General features: G+C 45.7%; 1 long non-coding RNA gene across 1 annotated transcript in view; it reads left to right on the plus strand.

Moving 5' to 3' along the window:
* The window catches only part of LOC115095550, a 198419-nt gene extending 180160 nt beyond the window's left edge, over positions 1-18259 (plus strand). The window contains exons 6-10 of the long non-coding RNA XR_003857811.1: positions 7902-7958; positions 8402-8552; positions 16887-17470; positions 17706-18095; positions 18188-18259. This is a non-coding gene — a long non-coding RNA (uncharacterized LOC115095550). The remainder of the gene's footprint in view (positions 1-7901; positions 7959-8401; positions 8553-16886; positions 17471-17705; positions 18096-18187) is intronic.
* The last annotated feature ends 7675 nt before the right edge of the window (positions 18260-25934 follow it).

Consider the following 25934-nt stretch of genomic DNA (forward strand, 5'->3'; position numbering starts at 1 on the left):
CTAGCTTCTTTTTTACAATATTCTCCCTTTGTTTTCTTGCTCCCACTTTATTGTTGTAATTAGTTTTTTGATGGATCAATATATCTTTATAGCTTCTGTTTATATTTATCTACCTTTTCCTTTTCCTCCCTTTTTCCTTATATCTTTGTCCATGTATTTCTGTGCAAAGTTGATTCTTTGTAGAATTTTGACCATCTTTAAATAAATAAAATTAAAAAAAAAAACAAAAAAGAAATGGTGCTCTTGAATGTTCGTTATAAGAAAAAGCTGTTTCTGTCCTATCCTTTACAGTGGAATGCTATACAGGTGAATTTTCAAAGGAGTTACGTATATGAATGTAACATACTGTAGGGATGTGTAGAGGGACGCCATATGTTGCATTCAGAATTCGTATTCGTCGGGGGCAGATACATTGCATTCGGCAAGGGGGGCCCCCCGATATGTTAATGCATTCATTCTTATTCGTTTCCCGGCTAAAATTGAATTAACTACAATCCCCCACCCTCCTGACTCCCCCAAGACTTACCAAAACTCCCTGGTGGTCCAACGGGGGGTCCGGGAGCCATCTCCTGCACTCACGCCCTCGGCTGCCGGTATTCAAAGTGGCGCCGATAGCCTTTGACCTTACTATGTCATAGGGGCTACCAGTGCCATTGGTCGACCCCTGTCACATGGTAGGAGCAATGGATGGCCAGCACCATCTTGTGCTCCTACCATGTGACAGGGGCTGACCAATGGCACCGGGAGCCCCTGTGACATAGTAAGGGCAAAGGCTATTGGTGCCACTTTGATTACTGGAAGCCGACAGCCTGAGTGCAGGAGATCACTCCTGGATCCCCCCTGGACCATCGGGGACTTTTGGCAAGTCTTGTGAGGGTCAGGAGGGTCCAGCGGGGGTCCGGGAGCGATCTCTTGCACTCGGGCAGTTGGCTGCCAGTATTCAAAATGGCGCCGATAGCCTTTGCCCTTATTATGTCACAGGGGCTACCAGTGCCATTGGTCGGCCCCTGTGACATAGTGAGGGCAAAGGCTATCGGTGCCATTTTGAATACTGTCAGCCGACGGCCCGAGTGCAGGAGATCGCTCCTGGACCCCCGCTGGACCACCAGGGACTTTTGGCAAGTCTTGTGGGGGTCAGGAGGGTCCCCCAATACTTGCCAAAAGTCCCTAGTGGTCCAGCGGGGGTCCGGGAGTGATCTCCTCCACTCAGGCTGGCAGCTGCCAGTAATCAAAATGGTGCCAATAGCCTTTGCCGTTACTATGTCACAGGGGCTACCGGTGCCAGTGGTCAGCCAGTGTCACATGGTAGGATCACAAGATGATGCCGGCCATCCATTGCTCCTACCATGTGACAGGGGCTGACCAATGGCACCGGTAGCCCCTGTGACATTGTAAGGTCAAAGGTATCAGCGCCATTTTGAATACAGGCAGCCGAGAGCGTGAGTGCAGTAGATGGCTCCCGGACCCCCCACTGGACCACCAGGGAGTTTTGGTAAGGCTTGGGGGGGTCATGAAGGTGGGGGGGGGTGGGGGTTTGTTTAAATTCGCTCCTTTAGATGGCCGAATAATTCTGCGAAGATTTGTTGTATTCGTGGGGAATCGTGATACGCTTCGCTTCCCCACGAATACAACAAATATGGCTCTATACGTTGCGGATTACCAATATGTTAGAAACGAATGCACAGCCCTAACATACTGTCATAGTAATTTTCAAAAGCCCACTTACTCAAGTAAACTATATTTACTCAAGTAGAACCCAGTTTTATTCATATAAGTGTTTTTTAAAATAGGCCCATAGATTTTAAATGCCTGGCTATATGATTTGGGATGATTTAGAATAGGAAGAGTTTAATATCCCATGTTCAAGCTGCATGCACTTAGTGGTCCCCTTTTTTCACCTATGATGGTGGGCGGGCTTGAGGCTATCAAAATGTCCATTACCCCTCAAATTTTATTTGTCTTGAGTATGCTATCTGATTTGTTTACTGTCAATTCTACCAAGATATGTGGAGGAAGAAATTTCCCTGAATAGTGCAATGCAAATGAATGCTTCCTAAGCATCTGTGTTATGAATCCTCCTGTAGCTGCTACGGGAGGCTTCTCACCTCTTTCCTAGAGGCCACTCCAAAGCCGGGGTCTCGCCTACTAACTATCCAGGATTTGCTCCAGGGCCTGGGAGGCCTCGATGTCCTTGGGGCCTGCCTGAGGCTTGCTTGGGTCTGCATGGACTTCCTGGGTTGGGCCATGCCCTTCTCCCAAGGGGCTGGCCCGCAGCACTTCTCCTTAGTTATATGGTCAGCTAGGTGTGGCCCATCCAAACTCCTCCCAGGGAGTTGCCTGTCTGCAGCCCTATTAAAGGAATTCAACTTCCAGTCAGTGGGGCCTTCGCAATGAGCCAGTCGTTTGAGGAGCTTCTCCTTCCTTTTGGACTCCATGTTCCTGCTCTTGCTTGGTGTTCCATTATTTCAAGGGATCCCTCTTCGTTTTGTCTCTGCTGTTCCTGATCCTGATCTCTGATGTCCTGATGTTCCTGTCATCCTCCGTCTCTGCCCTCCTGATGTTCCAGAAGGCCTGACGTCCTCGTTGGCTAGAGGTCCTTATGTACCTGATCTTCCTGATGTCTGTTCCTGCAATGTTCCAGCTCCCCAAGCCCTCCAGGTGGCAACTCCGAGGGTAAATCTGTTCCGCCGGTTCCTGTTTCCGGTCTCTGGAGCTCCTGCCAGTTGGATTCCTTTCCTGAGCCTGCCCAGCTCCTGCGTGGTCCGTGACCAGCCTTCCTAGGCTGTGTAGGGCACGTAGAGGACAGGGTGGTCCATGACCAGCCCATTGGGTCCGCCCTGAGTAGTGTGCTGTTTAGGGCGCCCTGAGGAACAGTGCCCACTTGACTTCATCTAAGTCTTCCAACTCCTTTTCATCTCGTCTGGATTTCCCAAGGTCCGTAAGAGTTATCCTTGCCTCGGACTTTCCTGATGCACTGAGCCTCCATCTTCTCTAGTTCCAGATGCCTTCCTTGGGAAAGCTTCCACCTGCTCGCCCTTCCGGAGGTCTTTCGCTCCTGTTGTTGATGCCTTGTGTTCTTCTCCTGAGTCCTGAAGCCTTCATCTGTCTCAGCTTTCAAGCTTCAGCCCTTGTCTGCCCTCATCTCTTGTCCGGCCTGCCGCCTGTGCTGCTCCCTGCAGCAGGTCCGAAAGGGCTGGGAGTAGTCGGAGGACCACTCAGAGACCAACCTTGCATGGTTGGCCTCATTCAGGTATGCAGGTCGGCAGGGGCCTGGCCACCTCCAACCCTAGATGAGGTCCGTCTTACCACAAGGGGCACACATATTACCCCTAGTGCTCACCACCAGCGGAGCGCAACAATCTGGGAGAAGTCCATTTTTAACATAATACCTTCATATTGAGACAAGGCTATTACAAATGGAGAATTACAGCTCTCCAGGTTGACTTATTTTGGAGTGCAAGATAGATATTCCTTTGCTATTTTCTTACATTGCTGGTTCTGTCCTTTCTAAGATAACAAGATAAACCTATTATCTGTTCTACTCGTAAGGCCTTTGAGGTGCTTGATAATTGTGAATATTAAATAAAGTCAATCCAAGCTATTTGGGCTGTCAAATAATTCTGTTTTTAGGACTGGTCATAGAGATTTCAGTGGATCTCTACCAGAAGTAATGTTCCAACTAGTAATGAGAAGAACTAAAATGTTTAGTGTGGTTTTGTAGCTCCCCTATGTAGGAGATGGAAAATGGTGTGCTCCATTGCTATATGAACCCTAGCCACCATTTTACTGTGTGGAATTTTGAGTTGACCCTTCCAGGGACATCATGTCCATGGTTGCCCCCTGGGTCTGTTATTTTTTAAGGAGTAAGGCTTTTGGGGTCTCTAGGGTTGAGTCCTGGATTCAGAAAGGAGATAGAGGGCCTTTTAAAGACCATGTTTTGGACACTCTCTTTTCTCTTGAGAAGGACTTTTTTCTATCTTCCTCATCTCATAGTTTTAAGTTTTCCCAACCTGTGAAGGTTTTTCTTTTTGGTTATACTGAGTGTCCTATTACTCAGGGACTCTGATTTTTGTTTAATATCCAAAGGAGTACCTTTCACTAAGAAAATGTCAAAGGATCCACGGGAGGGATGACTCTGGAGTCATCCCAAGGGGAGACAGTGTGAATTGGGGAAGAAAGAGACTTTGCTGACCCATACTACAGTTCACTTCCATCTCAAAGAAGATATCAGGAGAAGCATCATACATGTACCTGTCAAGTACCATGAGTAGTAGGAAAAAGAAGGAAAAAGAACTACAGGATACTTTTTGGTGTTTAAATTATCTTAGATTCAAGTATAGGTGTTGTATATATTTGCATTATTGTGTGAATTTGTTTTTTTGAGGTGGAAGATTTAATTTAAGAAACAAAAGTGTGGAATCTAGTCAACTTTTGTAGTTTTGTAAAAGTAAAAAACAAAACCTAACTTTCAGTGGATTAGATAAACGCACACTAAATGTATGTCAGGGAACATTTTGTAAAAAGGATTAATTTCAACTGTTAAAAGCCCTCCCTCCCTCCCTCCGTCTCTATCCCTCTACTCACCCACCCCAGAACATGCTCTTCTAATATAGTCTTGCTGGGGTATATATTTACAGTAATTGGTTACAAGATTAATTGCTAATCTTTATCAGATTAAAGAAGTTTTCTATCTAATCAAATGAACAGCATTTATTATTATTCAAAGTGAAAACTATGGTGCCTTTGTCTTGAAGCAAACCATCTGGAGGCTTAGGGCTTGCCCCATTTGTTCACAACTTTTTTTTTAAATGAAAAAGGAGTTGCCTCACCTTAAAGCTGAATTAGCCATCAAGAAAGCCACATCCACCTTACAGTATTCAAGAGACTTTCCCCCACTATCACAGTAGATTCAGAAACCCAGAAACACGTGGTTTACAGTGGCCTCAGGTAGAGATCTGTGACCCAAAGACACCTACTCTTCCCAATTGTGCAACCCAAATATCCACCACTTCCACAGAACATCCATCGGACCGGTCCCCGACGAGGAACCGCCTTGCCGTCCAAACTTCCTTCCTCGAAAGGACTGGAAACACGACGACTGTCGAGAGGAACCAGATCTATACGGGGCCCCCGACGATCTCTGTGGCCACGACTTCTGGGCCCACGAAAGCGGGACCTATTAGAAAACGAAGTCCGAGCCCTGTATCTGTCCTCCGGTAACTTGAACGCCCGGTTTTCACCAAGGGACTGCATCCGGTCATCCAGTTGTTTGCCAAATAACTTCCTCTTAAAAAGGAGCGAGCCCAGGTGCGCCTTGGAAGATCCATTCGCCGCCCAATTGCGGAGCCAAAGGAGACCATGGCTCTAGCCGAAAGTCCTCAGAAGGTCCTGCATCGCGGGGTATCCATTCCCGGAACAATATGTCTGAAGCAGAAAAATGGAACGGGAAAACCATCGTGGGCCCAGCGAGGCCTAACAGCACCAGATCCATATTCGCCCCCTGACGGGTCTCCACCGGCGGGGGCTCCACCCCCAGCTCCTCGAGGATCGCCGGGAGAAGGGGGGAGAGCTCACCCCGTTTGAAGAGCCGCACGACCTTGGGATCATCCCCATCCGCTGCGTGCGCTCCTTTTCCTACGCCCGGCTGGGCTGGACTGGGATCATCAGGCCCCTCGGGCCCTTCCGCGGTCTCCGAGACCGCCCCCTCCTCCTCCGAGGGGGTAGACTCCGAATCGGACTCCCGAGCGTCTCCTCGAGCCGGTCTCTTCACCCGGGGCGGACCCGCCCCTTCTGCCTGCCTGCCGGGCCGACCTCTTTGGGGGGTGGGAGCGACCCTCCCTGCCCCCTGAGACTTTCTGTGTCTTCCGCCTGGACCGCTTGTATTTCGCTTTTTTTTTTTTTTTTGAAAAGTAACGCAAAATCCTCTGAAAAGGCCCCCTCCGACTCGGAGGAGTCCTCCCCTGAGACCCGAAAATCTGATCCCCGGGCCCCCGGGACCTCGCCCTCCGAATCCCGACGCTGAGGAGACAGAGGGGGTGGCTGGCCGCCATTTCCCAGGGCTCTCCTCGCGGCCTCCCGTACGGACTCCAAAATGGCCGCCGTTCCCGCGCTAAGCGGGAACGGATCGGCCCTGGCAGCCCCTGCCGGCATGGCGCGCGGCGGCGACCGGGACCCCCGAGAACGGCCCCCCCGGCCGCCACACGACGGTCCTTCGCCCCCCGGCACGCAATTACTACAAATGCCCTCGCGGAAGGCACGCGCGGCAGGCCGTTCCCCTGGGCATCCCGGCCTCGCCACGAGAAGCCCCGAAAAAAACGCACCCCAAAACGCGGTCCCCAACTCCCCCCTGCAGCCCCGATCGAGAAAAAAAAAACCGGAGCGATAGAGAGAGAGAGACGGCGCGCCAGAAAATAAAACAAGTCTTTTTTTTTTTTTTTTTTAAATACTTAGCCGCTGGCTGGGGCGCTGAAGCTGTCCTGCTCCTGCGGGGGTGAGTGACCCGTCGCGCGACCCCCGCGCACACGGAGCCCCCCCCCCCGGCATGCGCCGCCCTGGGCCGGACCACCGAAGCCGAGAACGAAGACAGCAAGGACAAACAAATCAGCCCTATGCTTTCCCGCACGGAACGCTCCCCACGCGAAGACCAAAGCAGACGGCACAACAGCGAAAACGTCAAGAAATAAAATAAAATCCTTTTTTTTTTTCTTCTTTCTACCTGTCGCTGATCTTGGTCCTGAAACTGTCCGGTCCAGCGGGGGTGAGTGAACCGGGCTCCCCGGTGTCACCCCCGACGCTGCTGCCAGAGACAGGCCGGGTCCTCAACCCTCAGCAGCGGCCTCGACCAGGGGGGGATGGTCCCCTCAGGACCTTACAACCCCCCTGGGAGGCTCTCAGGACGAGCGAAGCTTTCCCACTTTTCTTTGGAAGTTTCCTTTTTTTTTTTTTTTTCTAATCAATCCAAACAAATCAAACCAAAAACAAACCAAATCCAACAACCCTGACTAGCTAATCCACTACCCAGGGATCATCAGAGCCTGTGGGTGAACCTGCCCCATCTGCTGGAGACAGAGAAAGACTGACGAGCTGTGGGTGGTGCCTTACTATATGGAGGGTGCCCGACAAGTCTTGCTCTGTCTCCATCTGCTGGTGCGGAGTCACAACCCAGGTGTCTGGACTGATCCTGGTACGTACAGGGAAAGGCATATTTTTACCACACTTTAGTAAATAGATCACTTTGTTCCTTAGACAATCAAGGGTAAAATGACTTGCCTGCTGTCACAAACAGCATCTGGGGAGAAGTAGAATTCAAAAAGCGTCTTTCCTGGTTCTCAGCCTACTTCATGTCAGTCTGTAGATATCTCTAAGGTTAACACCTATTTTTCTACTAATAATGAGGTCCCTAAGCATTTTGAGAACCATTTTTAAAGCCAGCTGGCTTGATATAGTTACTCTTTTCTGCCCAGCTAAAAGTATGTGTTGGCTTCCACAGCATGCATACTTTTAACTTGATTGTGGGGAAGCATTCATGGGAGTAGGGAGAGGGCAAGTTAGAGTAATAGCATACATAAACTAGATTTTCATGTTTGACAGTGTTATTTTCCTTATAATTTCCCTTTCAAAATTGTCTACAAGGTCTGGAGGGCTAAAAGTACCCATGGTCTTTGCACTTGCAATTTTTGTGGGTGTGTTATCAATATAGTTCTCCTTTGAAAATTCATTGCGAGTGCTGCAGGCTTTGAAGCAATGCAGGCTGTTTGTAAACCACCCCGTTGAGGTTGGATGCACAGTTAAATAGTTTTGTCCACCAAATCCCATGCATTCATTGTCGACTTATTCATCCTTTAGCACACAGTGACTTTATTATAAATGGAAAATATGGTCCGATCTCTTTCTCATTTCAGATAAGCTCACTGTCTCTTCTAATTATCTCCAAAAGTGAACAATTGAAGTGAAAACAGGTATTTCTTACAAATATTTACCCGGGGGGGGGGGGGGGGGGGGTGTAAGACTAATACCAATTTTTTTGCTCTTTCACATTTTAAGACAAATGTTACTATTTATTTATAGCTCACCGTACCTGATGCTCAAGGCTGGGTACAATAAAAAGATAATGACAACAATAAAATGCAAACATATTGGCTCTCTGTGAGCTGCATAGTCAGATGCAAAATTTCAGCATGCAAACATTTGGATTGAACATAAAAAAATATTTTCACGTAAAACTCATCTGTTTTCATTGGAATGATCAAACATTTTCACATATTAATATAAGAGGCACATACCCTAGTGCAAAGCTTCATATTTCTGAACTGGCAAACACGAATAGGTGTTTTCATTATTTCATGTAAAAATGTTCCTAAAGCACATTCAGTATTTTAAATTATATTATTCTCTTTCTTAGGGTTTCCAGAGTGATTCTAAATGGAGGACATCACGAGCTATAAGAGCAAACCTTGCTAATCCCTAGGACCTTATTGAAAGTCACTCATGCAGAAAATCAATTTTCTATTCTTACCCCAGTATGGTTAATTACCATCAGCATTGATTTAAAGGTATTTCAAGCAGTGTTTAACCTTTTATTCATATCTAAGATGCTGTAGAATCGAGTTACAGTGAATTCATTGATACAGTAAATATTTCAGACAGTGCAGTTTTCACTGTATTTCAACAGAGCACACTAAAGTAGACATTCCCTTGTCAGAACATTTTAAATAAAACTATCACTTTAAACCTTCACCTATTATTCTTTCTTTGATTCAAGCACTCACTGAACATATAACTCATTATTGAATAACATAAAATTAGGATTTAAATGATTTAAGAGGGGCAATTTTGAGTAGGCCACAAGACTGCAAAGTACACAAATACTATTACTAACTTTCAAAGGAACATTTCATTGGAAATTGCCAAGTACGAACATAGTTTTACTCCCCCGACCTAAACATACCCGAAGTTATGCCTCTTGCTTTTATGCTTTCTGACAAATTGAATGTTAAAAGAATTATATGAAAAGGAGTGATGTCTGTCCATTAATCCAAGGGCACAATAATGCTCCAAAAATAGAGGTGGAAATTCATTAAACTTGGCATGCAGGAAGAAAATGTGACTATCTTGGAGGTGTTCGAAAACTAGAAACATTGGCGGGTAAAATCTTCAGAGAAGCAAGCCTCCAAAAATAACCCCCATTGTTTTCTATGGGAAACTGTTAGAGGTGAATAATGTTGGTTACTGCTCCAGTAGGATTGCCAGTTGGCTCCAGATTTTCAGGCTTGGCTTTATGTCCTAGAGAGAGGCTGTGTGCACATTGAGCTCCTACAGCAGAGAAACCTTTATTTTTACATATTTTAATCTTTTATTTTTATAATTTTGACATATTTTAGTTGTTTGTGTTGAGGCATTAGTCCTCACTTTTATTTAGAGCTTATTTAATTTATTTAGGTTTTTATTTGATTTGTTTATTTGAGAGGAAGGCGGCTCCTCTGCCTTCTCCTGCATACCAGCTGCAGCCTCTCTTCCCTTCCCCCATTCATCTACACACCCATTCATAATTTGCTTTACAGTTTTAGATTCTGTTGTGCTTTTTCCCTCAGCCTCCCATTGGAGCTGAAGGGAGAGCTTTATTTCAGTGGTTTTGTTTGATTTAGTTGTTTAATTTCAACCTTTCCCCAACAATTGCCTTTTTAGATTTTAAGTTAAAAGAGCAGTAAGCTCCTACCTTTTTATTTTCTTTATTTAATTACTGAGGCTCCTGGAGCTCTGGGAGGGGGACGTCTCAGCTCCTTAGTCGGCCACAAGCTCTGAAGCCCGGCTGAATTCTAATCAGATACCTGCTGTAAGCCTTCCCAGAGCAGCCAAGGAGCCTTCTTTTCTAAGGAAGTTTTATTTCTAGTTTTTTTGTACTTCTCAGGCCCCTGAGCACTGTCTTTTAGAGTACAGATTCATTTAAGACTTCTCTGTTAATTTATGTTTACACTTTTAATTATTAAAAAAATAATTAAAATAAAAATCACTCTTTAAGCAATCCCTCACCTCTTTTTTATTTTCAGTAGAGGCTGCTTCAATCCCAGTCCCCATTGCCTATACCTCAATAAACAGAATAGCCTGGGCATTGGGGAAGAAGCAGCTTCAAGCAGGCCCCAAGAAAGCTGGGGGAAAAAAGGTGCCAGCTGGAATTCAATACCAAAGAAGAACATCCATGATTTTCTGGCTGGCACCCCAAAAGCTATAGCAACAACTTTAGCTGCAGCTGCTTTCCAGCACTTCCTATCACTGAACACCTCAAAATGCTGTTGCTGGGCACAATACACCTGTTATCTGCTGGGGTAGAGACCCCCTTTTTTGGGAGACCCTGTAGTGGCTAGCACTAGGGATGTGAATCGTTTTTTAACGATTTAAATTATCGTCCGATAATTTTAAAATCGTCATTAATCAGTAAGGGACTCGATACAATAGGAATTCCCTCGATTTATCGTGAAAAATCGTTAAATCGAGTACGGGAATTATTTGGGGGGAGGGCAGGAAAACTGGCACACCAAAACAACCCCTAAACCCACCCTGACCCTTTAAAACCAATCCTTTACCCGAACCCCCCCAAAATGTTAAATTACCTGGTGGTCCAGTGGGGGGGGGGGGGGGGGGTGTGTGTCCCGGCGCGATCTCCCGCCCCCGGCCATCGGCGCCATTTTGGCTACCACTGATAAAAATGGCGCCGATGGCCCGATAAAAAAACCCCCTCCCCGACCCTTTACAAATTACCCCTTTGCTTCTCCCACCCTCCCGACCCCCCCCCCCAAAAAAAAACCTTTTACATGTACCTGGTGGTATAGCGGGGGGTCCGGGAGCCATCCCTTCAATCATATCCTCGGTGCCGGTGCCAGTGCTGGACTGGTTTCAAAATGGCGCCGATCGCCTTTGCCCTCACTATGTCACAGGGAGCGACGGTCGCTCCCTGTGACATAGGGAGGGCAAAGGCGATCGGCGCCATTTTGAAACCAGTCTGGCACCGAGGTTATGATTGAAGGGATGGCTCCCGGACCCTCCGCTAGACCACCAGGTACATGTAAAAGGTTTTTGGGGGGGGTCGGGAGGGTGGGAGAAGCAAAGGGGTAATTTGTAAAGGGTCGGGGTGGGTTTTTTTTTATCGGGCCATCGGCGGCATTTTTATCAGTGGTAGCCAAAATGGCGCCGATGGCCCGAGAGCGGGAGATCGGGCCGGGACCCCCCCCCCACACACACACACTGGACCACCAGGTAATTTAACATTTTGGGGGGGGGGGGGGGTCGGGAGGGTGGGAGAGCAAAGGGGTCATTTGTAAAGGGTCGGAGTGGGGTTTTTTTTATCTGCTCAGGCCTCACTAAAAAATTAACGATGTGAATTGGAATTTGAACCGATTCCAATTCACATCTCTAACGATCTGATTTTTTTCTCCCTCCATCCGAACCTGATCGTTAAAACGATCGGGCACACGATTCACATCTCTAGCTAGCACTACTATGCCAGCCACTGCAAACACCATTCCTGCCTCAGCTCCTTCCTACACTGAGGCAGCCATTCTGGCTGACAGTACTCTTCCTTCCACCTCAGAGGTGGCTGCTGCAGACATTACTAAAACACCTCATGCAGCAGCAGGGCACAATAAAGACAAAGCTCAGAGCCCAGGTTTCTTCCCTTTCATTGCATCCACCTCTACTGCAGTCAAACCAAGATAAACAAGATCCTATGCGGTGGTGATATCAGGTGCAGCTGGTGGCTCTGCTGGGAGGAATGGAGGATGATCACAACAACCAGGATCAGGCAATAGGACCCATACCCAATACAATATATCACCTATCCCTTCCATGGGCTAACCCAAAGGTACATTGTAAGGTATCCAGCAATGGGAAGGGCAACTATCAAGGACCACATCATGGCACTAGCCGATGTGGTGGGCCCTGCAGCCATTGTGGCGGCTGGCAGGATGTATGGGAAAATAGTATTATTTCTCTGTACACTGCCTGGTGGAGAGGGTCTTCATACCAGTTGAGCCTCTGGAGGTCCCCGGAACCAAGGTGGTGCTAACAAATATGTCACCCTATACATCTGAGACAGTAATAATGGGTCACCTGCACACCCTGGGGAAGGATCACTCTCCTATCACCATGATACCCCTGGGATGCAGGCACAGGAATATGCCACGTGCTGTCCTATAGACTGCATGTGACCATGAAGGTGGCTCAGGGAAGAGAGGAAGTGTAGGGTTCTTTTATTATCCCACATACTATCTACTACAGCACAGAGGTGCTTCCTGTGCCAGGAGGTGGGGTATACCCACAAAGTGTACCCCAAGGCAAAGAAAGCCAATAAGTCTGCCACCCCTGAGCTGCCCTCCTCTGCTGCCCCCTCATCTCTAGCTGCTACTAACACCTTGGCAGCTGTAAAGTCCTCCACCCAAACTCCACCTGTACCTCTGGGAGCCAAGGTCCTAGCATCCCTACCACCTCTTCTAGGACTGCCCAATTGACACAGCTCGGACCCCCTCCTCTACCGCCAAAATTGCAGATGCCCATCACTCCAACATAACTGCCAGTGCCAGGGAACATCAGATCTAAAAAAATGCAGCCTCTAATTCCATCTAAGAGGACTCCCAGGAACATCATTGCCAGAACATCATTGCCAGAACTCCTACGGCCCAACCTGTCAATGAAGTTAAAACATTCTCTGGCATGACAAAGAAAGCCACAACAAAAACTAACAGGGCATGCCAGCATGATGGTGAGGATGCAGACTCTCCATTCATCATCCCAAAGAGACCTGCCCCTTACACCAGTACTCTTGAGGCAGCTACTCCTGCAGAATCCACCTCAAAGGGGACTGACCCCTATTCTAACTTGCAGGAAACTGCCTCAGATGAGAATGAGGCAACCACCCCCCAACTTGCAGGGGACTGATAGGAATGTGGCAGCCACTCCTGTGAAATCCATTGTGCAGGGGACTGCATCTAATGAGAATGTGGCTGCCAGCCCAATGCTACTGCTGTCAGCAGAGGCCTTAACCACCTCCCCCCCCCCGCAATTTCAACAGGAGAGGTGGGGATAGTCTCTCGAGATGTGGTCGCTGCTGAAAAGAAAAGTAGAGTGACTTAAGAAAGGAGAACAACTGCCTTTCCTGTCAATATTATCTACATCTGAGTCCACCTGCATGGAGGAAGCATCAAACCCTCCTGACTCCTTCCGTATCACCTCTCCCCTTGACAACACTTCTGCTGAAGGAAAAGGAGAAATAATGACAGAAAAGAGGGAAAGGGAGGAGCCAGGGGTGGAGTGTGTGTGTGGGGTAAGTGCACAGGGGAGGAAAAGCCTGCTCCCAAAGTCAGAAGGAGGATGCTGGACCCTTATGGGACAGGGCATCAGACTCAGAAGATCCAGGCCCAATTATCAGATATCAGACCCCAAAGCAGTTACATCATTGGAGGTCTGATCCCTGGAACATCAGCTTTCATGGGCAGAGTGATTCCCCAAGCAGATCTTATTTGATGAAAACTTTCTTCCACCATCTTGGCTCGGGGTTGGGGGGGGGGGGGGGGATCCTCCTGGCAGAATCGCCGAGGAAACCTCTCGTCCCTCTCTCCTATCACCACCAGCTGGCCTGCAGACTTCTGAATCTCAAGAAGCTGAGGAGGAGAGGGAGAGCCCCTCAGGGTTACTATCTGGCCAGGGTAGGGAGCCAGGTTTGACCCTGGTCACAGACACCAAGGTTGAGACAATCAATGGGGCAGAGTTGGCCTCAGGAGAGGTGGAGCTGGATACAGTGGCTGAGGAGAAAGGGGTTTCCAGATTTTCAGTGATCCTAGACTTAGCCATGGTGACCAGCTCTGATGAAACAATGGATGGAGAGGAAGCAACATCTGCAGCCTCCTTAGAGGTTGCTCTGCCTCTCACTAGCCAATCTCCTGAGGTCCCAGCAATGATGACCATAACCCGTCCAGAGGAGCTCCTGGAGAGGGTGCCTGTTACTTTGCTGGAAGCTTTCTCCTCAGCTCCAGAGGCACCATACCAAGCGCCTCTAGTTTCCACCACTGGGGAGACCACGGGTCCCTCACAATCAGAGACACCATCTCAGGGTAGTGAGGGACCGATTAATATCAAGCTGAGGATGAAGTCTCTCCTTGATTATGAGGAGAGCTTTGAAATCCTCAGCAGTGGGGAGGCAAGGAATGATGAGTAGTCAGATGAGTCTGTAGGTAGTACAAAGCCTGCAGACTCTGAGCCTCCCATCATCTCAAAGCAGGAGATCCTTCAGTTTCTGGAGGAGACCCTGCATCTCAGAAAGAAGGAGCACTTAGTGTTGGAGAAGTGGCAAGATGCAAAGTTCCTGTGGCGATCGGCTTGGGCCATTCTCCGAGCCAACCATCATGCCAAACTATACAGGATGGCCAACGACGTCCATCTCTGTAAGTTCTACAATAGCCTCAAGCTCCTCAAGTAAGGACTTGAGAATAACATTGACATAGGATGGCTTTTAGCATAGGCATATATAACATCAACAGCTATACAGTGGGGCTTCAGCGACTACAGGTTCTCAGCTTCCTGAGAGGGTTAGAAGTACACTGTGAGCTTCCTCCAAAAGATCCACACCACTCCAGTGGATGAGGCCAACTGGCCACTTGAGTGGTGCAGCAGTGTCTTCTTTAACTAACTCACTGCTACATCTTATGGGGTAGTGACATTGTTTGCGGAGACCTTTCAGCCTGAGGTGCTTTTTGCCAGGAAGACTGCTGTATGTCAGGGTCCAGGTCGAGTGTGGAATCATTAATTTCCTTAATGTGTTCGCTTCAAGCACAGGGTCCTGTAGGCAGCAGTTCTTCAGCTAGATGTTAACCTATCTTGACAGCTTGGAGGTGGTTGAAGCTATGGTGCTCAGGGGTGATTTTCACTGCATCCTTGATGCCCTGGACAGGAACAGCCAGGACTCACACCAGGGCTCATCAGCTGTCTTGAGGGAGTTAGTCTGCCACTTCTCCCTGGTTGACATCTGGCAAGAACACCTCCCCGAGTCCTCTGACACCTTCACCATTGTCAGGGTGAGATAGGGGATGGTGTCCCAATCCCAAACTGACAGGCTCTATATATCTAGCCACCTGATGTCACAAACCCAGTCCAGTGCCATTAGACTGGCACCATTCACGGATCACAATGACTTTGATGGTAGGGTTGAAGTCAGAGGAACCCCAAGCAGCCTATTGGCATTTTAACAACTTCTAACTAGAGGACCTGGGCTTTGTGACATTGGTTCTGGAATTTTGGGATGACTGGCATGGCTATGAGGCAGACTTCTCCTTACTGAGTCTGTGGTGGGATGTGGGGAGTTCTGTCTCAAGATCCTCTGTCAGGAGTAAGCCAGAGTTGCCAGCAGGAGGCATGATGCTGGGATTAAGCAAATAGACGGGGAAGTGCTCGACCTTGAGAAGCGCCTGCCTGTGCTTGTGGATTAAGGTTTGCAAAGCCTGTACACTGAAAAGAAGTGCACCCTCCAGGACCTAGTTGAGTGTCAGAACCAGGGGGCTTACATCAGGTCACGCATACAAATCCTTCGGGAGACAGATTGTGGCTCATGCTTCTTCTACGGGTTGGAGAAGAGAAGGGGGACCAAAAATTAGATAGCATGCCTGCTGTCTGCATATGTGTCTCTCCTTAATGATCCAGTGAGTATTCATTCCAGAGCTAGAAAATTCTACTCGATGCTCTTCTCTCTGGATCCCACCAATCCAGATGCCTGCAGAGATTTATGAAAGGGGCTTCCCACGGTCAGTCAGAGGGACAGGGAGTAGGTGGCCACACCTCTTGGTCTCGCTGAGCTCTCTGAAGTCTTAGCTCTAATGCCCTACAATAAGTCTCCGGGCATCGATGGGCTGACTATAGAGTTCTATTGTTACTTCTGGAGAGAGCTAGGGCCCAACCTCCTATGGGTCCTAAATGAAACCCTCAAGACCTGGAGGTTACTGCTGTCATGCCACCGCGCAGTGTTAACTCGGATACCTAAGAAGGGGGACCTGCACGATGTGAAGAACTAATGCCCGGTCTCACTGCTCAGCACAGACTATAAAATCATAGCCAAAGCCATCTCACTGCAGCTTAAGTCTGTGCTAGCCAACGTGATTTACCCCAGCCTGTCATACACAATCCCGGGCCAGACCATATTTGATAACATCTATTTAGTCCGAGATCTGATCCATCTCGCTCTCAGGACTGGTCTACCAATCACCCTTCTTGCTATAGACCAAGAGAGGGTGTTCGAAAAGGTGGATCAAGGATACTTCATGGAAACCCTGCAGGCATTTGGTTTCAGCCCACACTTTGTGAGTCTTCTCCAACTCCTGTATATCTCTGCAGAATGCCTTGTGAAGGTCAATTGGTCCCTAGCTGCACCTCTGGCATTCAGTGAAAGAGTATGTCAAGGGTACAAATGTATGCACTGGCCATCGAGCCTTTGCTGTACCTCCTATGCAGGAGGCTCACTTGTGCTGCAGGATGTATTCACTGTTGCTGACGATGTATTCCTCATGGCAGGAGACTCGGTTGATCTAGTGAGGATGCAGGAGTGTCAGCAGCTGTACTCTGCTGCATCCTCAGTGCTGCAGTCCAAATGTTCCAGGCTTTTAGTAGGATGACAGGTGGATACACTCCCCAAAGCTATTCATCATCTAGCTTGGAGCTGGGAGACATTGCAATACTTAGAAATCCACCTGTCAGCTGCGGAGTCCAAGACCCCTGTCAACTGGTGTGAACTGGGAGACAAAGTGATAAGCTGAGGATGTGGTTGGTCTAATTGTGTTTAAAATACATCTGATGGACCCTTTGTCTGACTCAGTTTGGCATGTCTTATGTTCCTTATTTTGTTATGTTTTCAGGTGCAGCCCAGAGCCATCTGAAATCCCTGCAGGCAGCGTCTTATTCGGCCAAACACAACTCTCCTTGGATTGCCTGAGTCAGAATTGGTACGAAGATACCGTCACAGCTCTAGGGCAATTGAGATCCTGTATGAGGACCTGCACAAAGATAGTCACATTTCTTTGCCACAGGAAGTTTCCAGAATATAGTAGAACTGGTTTGCGGGATGAATCAGTCCTCAGTCTTGCGGCACTTTGGACAAGTCTTGAGGGCTATGATGAAATGTATGCAACAGTATATTTATTTCCCATTAGACCCAGTGCCACTGCAGGAGATCTGGCATGGATTCTTTGCCACAGCTGGGATGCCCAATGTATTAGGTACAATAGACTGCACCCATATCGCAATTACCCCCAGCTCAGAACAGGAGAGTGCATTCCGCAATCAGAAGTCATTCCATTTGTGGTGGTATGTGATGCGTATCAACAGATCCTGAATGTAGTAGTGAGGTTTCTGGGGAGCTGCCACAATTCCTACATCCTTGCTCGTTTGTTGCTTGGAGCCAATTTTCCCAAAGTGAAATATGGTGATGGCTAGTTGCTCGGTAAGTAACAGTAGCTATTGGAACTCTTGATAGACAACCAGGTGGCAAGGAGGAATGCAGAACCCTGTACAAGTTAATTGTTTTATCCAGAAAGTATTTTGATACTATTGATTTGTTAAGGTGGTGTGGTTTAAAATGAGCCAGTTTTTTATATGCTGTATGAAGTAGTGTATATATATGTGTTTTGTGGTATTTTGTCTGTTTTTTGAGGCAATATTACTTACCTCTTTTATAGGTGATGGTGGCTATGGCTGTAAGCCATGGTTGCTGATTCTGCTCATGACTCCGTGCACTGCAGTGGAAAGACAGTACAATGAGGCACATACGAGCACTAGGTCTGTCATTGAGCGGTCATTTGGCGTGCAGAAAGGATGATTTAGATGCTTGGACCAGTTAGGTGGTGCCCTCTAGTACAGTCCTGAAAAGGACTGTACTGGAGGGCACCACCTGACTGGTTTTGTTATGGCCTGCTGCATGCTACATAACCTTGCGTTGCGCTTTGGGCTGGAAGCAGAGGTCCCTGAAAACTTGCCTCCAGATCCACCTCTTCAAAAAGCTGTGGAAGCAGACAACACAGTGTGAGACTTGGAGGTTTGCCGAAGGGTCATTGTGAAGTATTTCTCATGTAGGTTCTTAAAGGTTTTACAAATAACCGCTTTCCTCTGTCGAAGAAATTTAGAATAATCTAAATCCATTCTTTTGTGTTTTCTATTTCAGGAGTTGTAATTGGAGTCCAAGAAAGGCACTGAAGGATGTTCTATATCTTTAGTTTTCTGATTTCTTGTTAGTGAATAAATTGCATTTCTATAGCTGAGAATATCTGTGGATTAATGTAGCTCCTTTACATCCTTACTGACCAGTGTCTTCATGCCCTCTCACCAACTCCCCTCACTGATCAGAGTCCCCTCACCCTCCCACCCGTCAGATTAGGCCATTCATGGATGCCCAAATATGGAGCTTTTGAGTTACGCCCTAGACTTTGACATCCATGAGGGGTCGAATCGATGGATGCTTAAGTCCGGGGTGTCTCTTAAAGGTAAATCTCTAGTCCACTGGCTACCAGAAGATAAGAGAAAGCAGTTACAGCCCACCTCACCCATGAAGGGTCAATCCAGGGGCTCACAATGCTTTCACCCCTACAGAAACTTGACATCTACAAGTGATTCATTTCCGCATGGAAACCCTACAGTTCATGATAATGGCTGTACAATCAGGAGAGTTCTTAACCTCTCTGGACCTATCCGAGGCCTATTTACATATTCTAATCCGGCAAGAACATCATTGTTTCTACGCTTTTTGGTATTGGGTCACCATTATCAGTTCTGGGCACTGCCCTTTGGCCTGACTACCACTCCCAGAACATTTTCCAAGATTGTGGTGATCGTAGCAGCAGCATTGAGAAAAGAGGGAATCCTGGTGCACCCGTACTTGGATGACTAATTGATCTAGGCAAAGTCCGTGGAAGAGAGTCTCACAGTGACCAACAGGGGTGACCTACTTGCTTCAGGAACTCAGTTGGGTCATAAACCTAGACAAAAGAAGTCTCAAAACCCTCCCAGTCCTTGGAATATCTGGGAGTACAGTTCGACACCAAGCAGGGAAAGTCTTCCTCTCGACCACATGGATAAGGAAGTTGATGTCCCAAGTGCTTCTGTTGATGAATACGATATACCCAATGGTGTGCAGCTATCTTCAAATCATCAGTTTGAGGGTGGCAACCCTGGAAGTAATGCCATGGGCGAGGGCACACATATATTGTCTACTTCAACTCTCCCTACTGTCACATTAGAACTCACTGTCTCAAGACTATTCGATTTGCCTCCACTTACCAATGGAACTATGCTCTCAGCTCCAGTGGCAGCTGCAGGAAGCTCATCTGGGCAGGAGTATACCCCTGTCCTCTCCGAACTGGCTGGTCCTCATGACAGAACACTACATTTTTATCACATTTTATAAAAAATTATGAGTTTCAAGCCTTTCTAGTGTTTAAGTGAGTTGAAATTGAGATAGCAACTCAAAAATATGCATAAATCTGGGTCAAAAAATCTGTTCATAATACATTATATGAAACTGTCAGAAGTGATTAGTCAACAAGTTGCAATCATTGGAGGAATAAAAAGCCCCCACAAACTTTTGAATACCATATGCATCTTGATCGGTTACAAAAATTATACCTTCATAAAATAAAACAAAAATACTTTTTAAAGAAAATCATATTAGATAAAGAAGGTTTGATAACTTCTGTATAGTGCAAACTTAAGCAAGCTTCCGGGAAGATGGTCAGACCCCAACAAAGGCCTTTGTTTTGCCTCAACAGCTTCCTCAGAGAGAAGGAAGGATGCACCAAAGTTTGCAAATAATCATAGATACATAACAGACAATGGTTTTTTACTGTTTGTATTCAGTATGTAGCTTCACTGCACAGATCATTTTTTAACCAAATCTCTGGATCACAATGGACTCAATCATCAGGACACCAAAGCTGCAAAAACCACAATTAACATTTTTCTAACATCTGCATTTTTCTCTTTTTTTTCATGTAATTTGCTTTATTTTTTACAGAATTCCTTATTTTATGGGGGGAGGGGTGGCGTTAAACTGCTCTTTTAACAGGCTTCAGGTTGCTTGTCCTACTGAAACTGAATAGACTTCTATGGATAGTAAGACCATCCTCTCCCAGCCAAAAGCAGTTGAAAGATAGACAGAAGGAGTCAAGTTCCAGAGAAATTCTGCAATAAACTATACTACAGTCTGCACAGGTTTTATAAAACTTTCAAATTTCTATGCATCTCTGTTTATAACCAGGAACAGACTATAAAAATTGTAAAAGAAGATAACTTTTTTGATCCCCTTTACACTGCAATGTGTCAAAAATATTCTAGAAGAGCTGCAATATAAGCAGTGATACTGCCTTCTAACATATTTGGATTTCCTCCAGACAACTGAATTAAACACTGGAGGCTTACTTACTAAAAGATTCACTGCAAGGCATATTGATATGCTACCACAAAGAAAAGGATTCTGTCAGTTAATGTCATTATAATCGCAGACATGGTAGCATAGAAACAATAGCTAACTGTGTGACTGACTGTGGTGTGAAGAAAAATGCTCATTTTAACAGTGGCAGCTTAACCTATCTACTAAATGAAACATTTAGTTGAAGTATTGAAATCAAACTTTAATGAGATTGATAAAGGACTTTAGTCATAAAAAACTGGAAAAAACAAATGAAAGCTCAAGCAAGGAGAGGTATAAACATTTGATAATACCTAGTTTTCTTCTTTGGTACATACATTTGGACATGGTTAAGACAATGTTTGTTATGTGAATTTCTCTGTATAATAGATAAACATTAAATAAATATTAGAGATTTTTTCTTTATAAAAAAAGTAGGAAAGAAATGAAGTCAGGCAGTGACCATAGGTATTAACCAATGGTAAGACAGTTTTAAAATGTCATAAGTCAACCATTGGCAGGAAAGCTTTAAAAATGCTCTAAGACATCACAATGCCTCCCTGAGATTTCAAGTGAATTGAACTAACCTATTTTCCTATAGGAAATGAATAAGTTGGAAGATTCCAAGATTTCACATGTATTTTTCACCAGTCCTCTTTTGCTTCTTGGCTCAATATTGTTAGCCTACCCCACTTCTTATTGGTTCATCCTTGGAAGGGCATGACCTCCATATGTTGCCTCCCTGTCCTGGAGTTGCAGAGTCAGTAAGTACTATCCACTTGGCCCACTTGTGTCTCCATAAAGTAGTCCCTCCATTGTTGACCCACACGGACATATCCATCCCTAATTTCACTGACAGGCATTATGGCTCCAGCCTGTGTTCTTCCCTGTCCCAGTGCCTCATGCAGCTTCACTCCTGGACAATTGACTTTTGGCACTGCAGCTGAATCTGTTTCATTCCCCATAACAGTGCCCCCATGTCACACAGCTGCATCTATCCAGCCTTAAGCTTCTTCTCCAGGCTGCAGTCTGTCGCCTCACCTACCACAGCACTCCCATGCATCTGCACTGGAGTACTGCAGCTAAAGATTTAAAGACAAATAGAGGGACATACAGGACCTCAATGAGGTGCTTTTTTTCTTTTTCAGAAAAAAAACACCTAAAAAGGGATTGTAAGTGTTGAGAGAATCTAGGATTCATGAAAAGAATGAGCCGAGTCTGTAGATATTCTAGTATCTGTGAAACAAATTTGAATATAAATACCTATGGTACCTGAATGTAATTTTCTTTGAAGTGCTGAAAAGTGGAAAAAATAAATACACTAACAGGTGAACCCTAAAATCTTAGAGGTGAATTTTCATACAATATGTGTGTCCATAAAATAGCATATATGAATATAATACACTATTGTAAAAACTGCAACATGTGCGTGTATATCAAGAACCATGTGTAAACTTAAAAAGAGGGCAGGCCAGGGGCGTTTTGCGGAGGGGCCAACATTTATGCGCATAAATTGCTATTTTACAATCTGCGAAAGTGACCCTCTTATGTATGTCTTTCACTTGCGTATATTTACTCCATCTCAATATTTGGTGAAAGTGATCATTAACATCTTAAAAGTGAAAAAAATGACTGGGTGAGGGGTCTGAGTGAAATAGGGCAACTTCAGGCTGAAGAGCGAGGAGGGTCTTCATGAGCTGCAGATGGACTGGGTCAACTGGTAGACTAATTGGTAAAACTTGTAATTTCATTGCTATGTACATTTTAAAAAAATCCAGTGACTTTCCAGAATAAAAGTCAACGTATAGGAGGTAAATGCAAAAGAGTAAAATCTATTCACATATCCCCTTAAAATTCAAAGTAAAAATACGCAGATATATCATATGCGCATACTTATCCGGCTAAGTAGTGCCTTTGCTGCTACATAAACAGACAAATTTGAACTTATGCGGATATATAGCATTTTTTTCTTAGACTTATCCTGCTATCTTACATACCCAGAGAAGTTGGAAAAGTGCTGATTAGATGGACAAGTAGTGCTTTTCAGACTTATCCAGCTAAGTGCCAGTACTTTTCAGGATAAGTCTGAACTTGTGCAGGTCGTGGTTTTCACATAGCGCACATATGTGCATGCATATTTACTTGTATTTTATCTCCTGCACATATTTGCACGCAGGTTATATAATACAGTAGTAAATTTGCATATAATAGCGCGTATATGGGCTCACCCAAGCAGTTATCCCTAAGAATAACTTCAAACCTATTTGCATTAATGTACTTCATCTCATTTCTCCTTCATCTCATTTTTCCATAAAAATGACTGGTGCTATTATCCTATCAGTCTTGAAATTTTACCAGGTATTAATAGATCTATATCTGGTCCCTTAGACAATTTTGTTGCACATTCCATTGGACTGGAATCCAGCTCTTCCACAGTTTTCATTTATAGCCTTCTACTTCTCTAATATGGCATATCCACTGGCCACCAACTATCTACTTGACTTCTTCGTGAACAGTACATCTTAAGCTAATCAATTCATTTTGTGTCCATTTGAAATTTTGACTGTAATCTACATCTCTGCTGCTTCCATAACTCATGTCTTGTATTGTATGTTTTTTTTACCCATTTAGATTGTGAGCTCTTTGTAATATCTTTTGCTTCCTTTTTTCGTGTGTGCTTTGTGTTGATTAATTACAGGTATACTCAAACCGGTCCTCAGCCCCCCTCCCTCTTCTGTCCAGTCAGATTTTCCAGATATCCCTAATGAATATACATGAGAAATATTTGCATACATAGGAGTAGTGAAAGCAAATAAATGTCATGCAAATTCATTAGAGATATCCTGAAAACAAGATTGCTTAGGAGGGCCTCAAGGACTGGTTGGAGCACCCCTGTCGCATTGTGTCCTTGATTATTTCTTTTGTATTATGCTATGTATTTTGTCAGCAATGCATAAAATAAAATAGTAACAAAACTAGGAATGTGAATCGGTCTTCAGACGATTGAAAATATCATCGTTATTTTCAAAATCGTCAGAAATCGGGGGCTCCCCCAAAATGATAGGAAACCCCACAATATTGTTCGTGGGGGTTCTCTTATCATTTTGGGGGAGGGCGGGAAAAACGGCACACAAAAATAACCCCTAAACCCACCCCGACACTTTAAAACTAATCCCTTAGCTTCCCCCACCCTCCCAACCCCCCCAAAACATTTTACAGGTACCTGGTGGTCCAGTGGGTGTCCCGGGAGCGATCTCCTGCTCCTGGGCCGTCGGCTGCCACTAATCAAAATGGCGCCGATGGCCCTTTGCCCTTACCATGTGACAGGGTATCCATGCCATTGGCCGGCCCCTGTCACATGGTAGGAGCACTGGATGGCCCGCACCATTTTTAAAGATGGAGCCGGCCATCCAGTGCTCCTTCCATGTGACAGGGGCTGGCCAATGGCACGGATATCCTGTCACATGGTAAGGGCAAAGGCCATCATCACCATTTTTATTAGTGGCAGCCGACGGCCCGAGAGTGGGAGATCGCTCCCGGGACCCCCACTGGACCACCAGGTACCTGTAAAATGTTTTGGGGGGGTCGGGAGGGTTGGGGAAGCTAAGGAATTAGTTTTAAAGGGTCGGGGTGGGTTTTTTGTTTATCGGCTCGGGTGCAGCCGATAAACAAAACCGCGATCGGGCTGGACGAAAAAAAAACAAGATGTGAATCGGAACCTTAATCCGAACTGATTCCGGTTCCGATTCACATCTCTAAACAAAACTAGTTTGGATAAAACATGTATTTTATTATTTTTTAATTAATATTTCAAACGGTTTCCACTTTCATCATCTTGAATATTTCTGAAGAACAACTCAGTATAATGGGAAAAAAGGAACAGCATTCAGCCTGTTTCCCTGTATCTATTTCATGAGTCAGTACTGCAGAGTATTGTAATCTATCATTTACTCTGCTAGAATTTTGTATCAAGAGTGATGCAGATGCTTATTGCCTTCAACAATGTTTGAAATAAACATGTGAAGGGTAATTTTCAAAGCTGGTTACCAAAGGAAATAGTGTTTTACCCACATATGCTGGTCAGTCTGAAAATTGTCTTACTCGACTGGCCAAAAAGCATGCACAGGTCTCACAGCATCAAAAAGGGACTTTTCCAGAGATTTTCTTTTTTGGCGGTGCATGCCAGTACCTCATAATGGCACCTTTTAGTATGTTGAAAGCAGTGTGGCTGGTGGGAATTCCCAGGCTCTGACAGCCAAAGATGCAGGAGAGCCATGGCAGAAGAAGAAAAATGACTGCTGGGATCACCAGGCCCCACCAGACAAAAACCCAGAGAAACTGCTGCAGAGTAAAGAAAGTAATCAGCATGGATCTCCAAACCTTGGCAGTCAAGGATCTGGAGGAGCTGCCAGCTTTTCTGCTGCTACTGCATGCCCAAATGTCTCTTCTCTGCTTGTCGACTAAACTCTGTACTCTGCCGGTGGCAACATGGAGACAGGCAGTGATAAGACCATGGGGGAAAGGCGGGAAGAAGAGAAGGGAGGGGGAAGGAAAAAGAGGAGAGAGCATGGAGGGAGTGGGCTGGGTAGGGAAAAGAGCATGTATGAGTGGGCTGGGGAGAAAGGATAGATTGAGCATAGGAAGAGAGATTGCCAGATAAAGAGAGAGATCCTAGGGGCGTAAGAGTGTGTGACCTCCTATAAAACCAGCATACTCTGCTCCCTCTCTGTCACATACACTCCCCCCACACACATACTCTCCCCCAGCCCCCACACATACACTTCCTTTGCCACATTTGTGTAGCAGCACCTTCTTTCTAGAAACAAGTGGGAAAGCATGCAGAGGTATGGCTTTGGGAATCCTTTTCCAACATATTTGTAGGAGTGTAGGAGCATTTGTGGTGGAGGCCTATTTGGGAGGGAGGGGATGTGGATGCTTAAAAGTGTATGAGACCGATGCAATAAATTACGCGTAAACAAAATGTGTCCATTAGGAACGCGCGTGTTTTGAAAGTGCGCATAATCTATCATCGTTAACCCAGATGCAATATTTAAATGAATCAAAAATGAAAATCGAGCAAAAAAGGTGCGTGTTGTTCAATAGAAAGCATCCGTAGCGCTATATATTTTATTGCATTGGACATCCAATATTGCATCGCATGTGTGATCTGTGTATGTGTATATCTGTCAAAAAAGGCTTTTGTCAACTGTAATACAATAATTAATACAATGCTTAATTTTTCTAATTAAAAAAGTAAAAGTTTATGCTCTTCTGCCAGCAGATGGAGACGGAGTCAGATTTCAAAGCTGACATCACCCTAGATACACCCCTGCAGTGACCTCAGCCCTTCAGTATTCTTTTCAAAAGGCACTGTGGACATACTGTCGAAAAAACTTGATTAAAAACTTGAATAAAAATGGATAACCGTAACTGTACTCAACCAAACATAAACACTGAACCCCAGTAAGATTACAGCTGCCCTGATTTAGGGACTGGATGATGGCTTACC

The sequence above is a fragment of the Rhinatrema bivittatum genome, chromosome 7 (assembly GCF_901001135.1).
Source record: "Rhinatrema bivittatum chromosome 7, aRhiBiv1.1, whole genome shotgun sequence".
In the NCBI taxonomy this organism is placed as follows: domain Eukaryota; kingdom Metazoa; phylum Chordata; class Amphibia; order Gymnophiona; family Rhinatrematidae; genus Rhinatrema; species Rhinatrema bivittatum.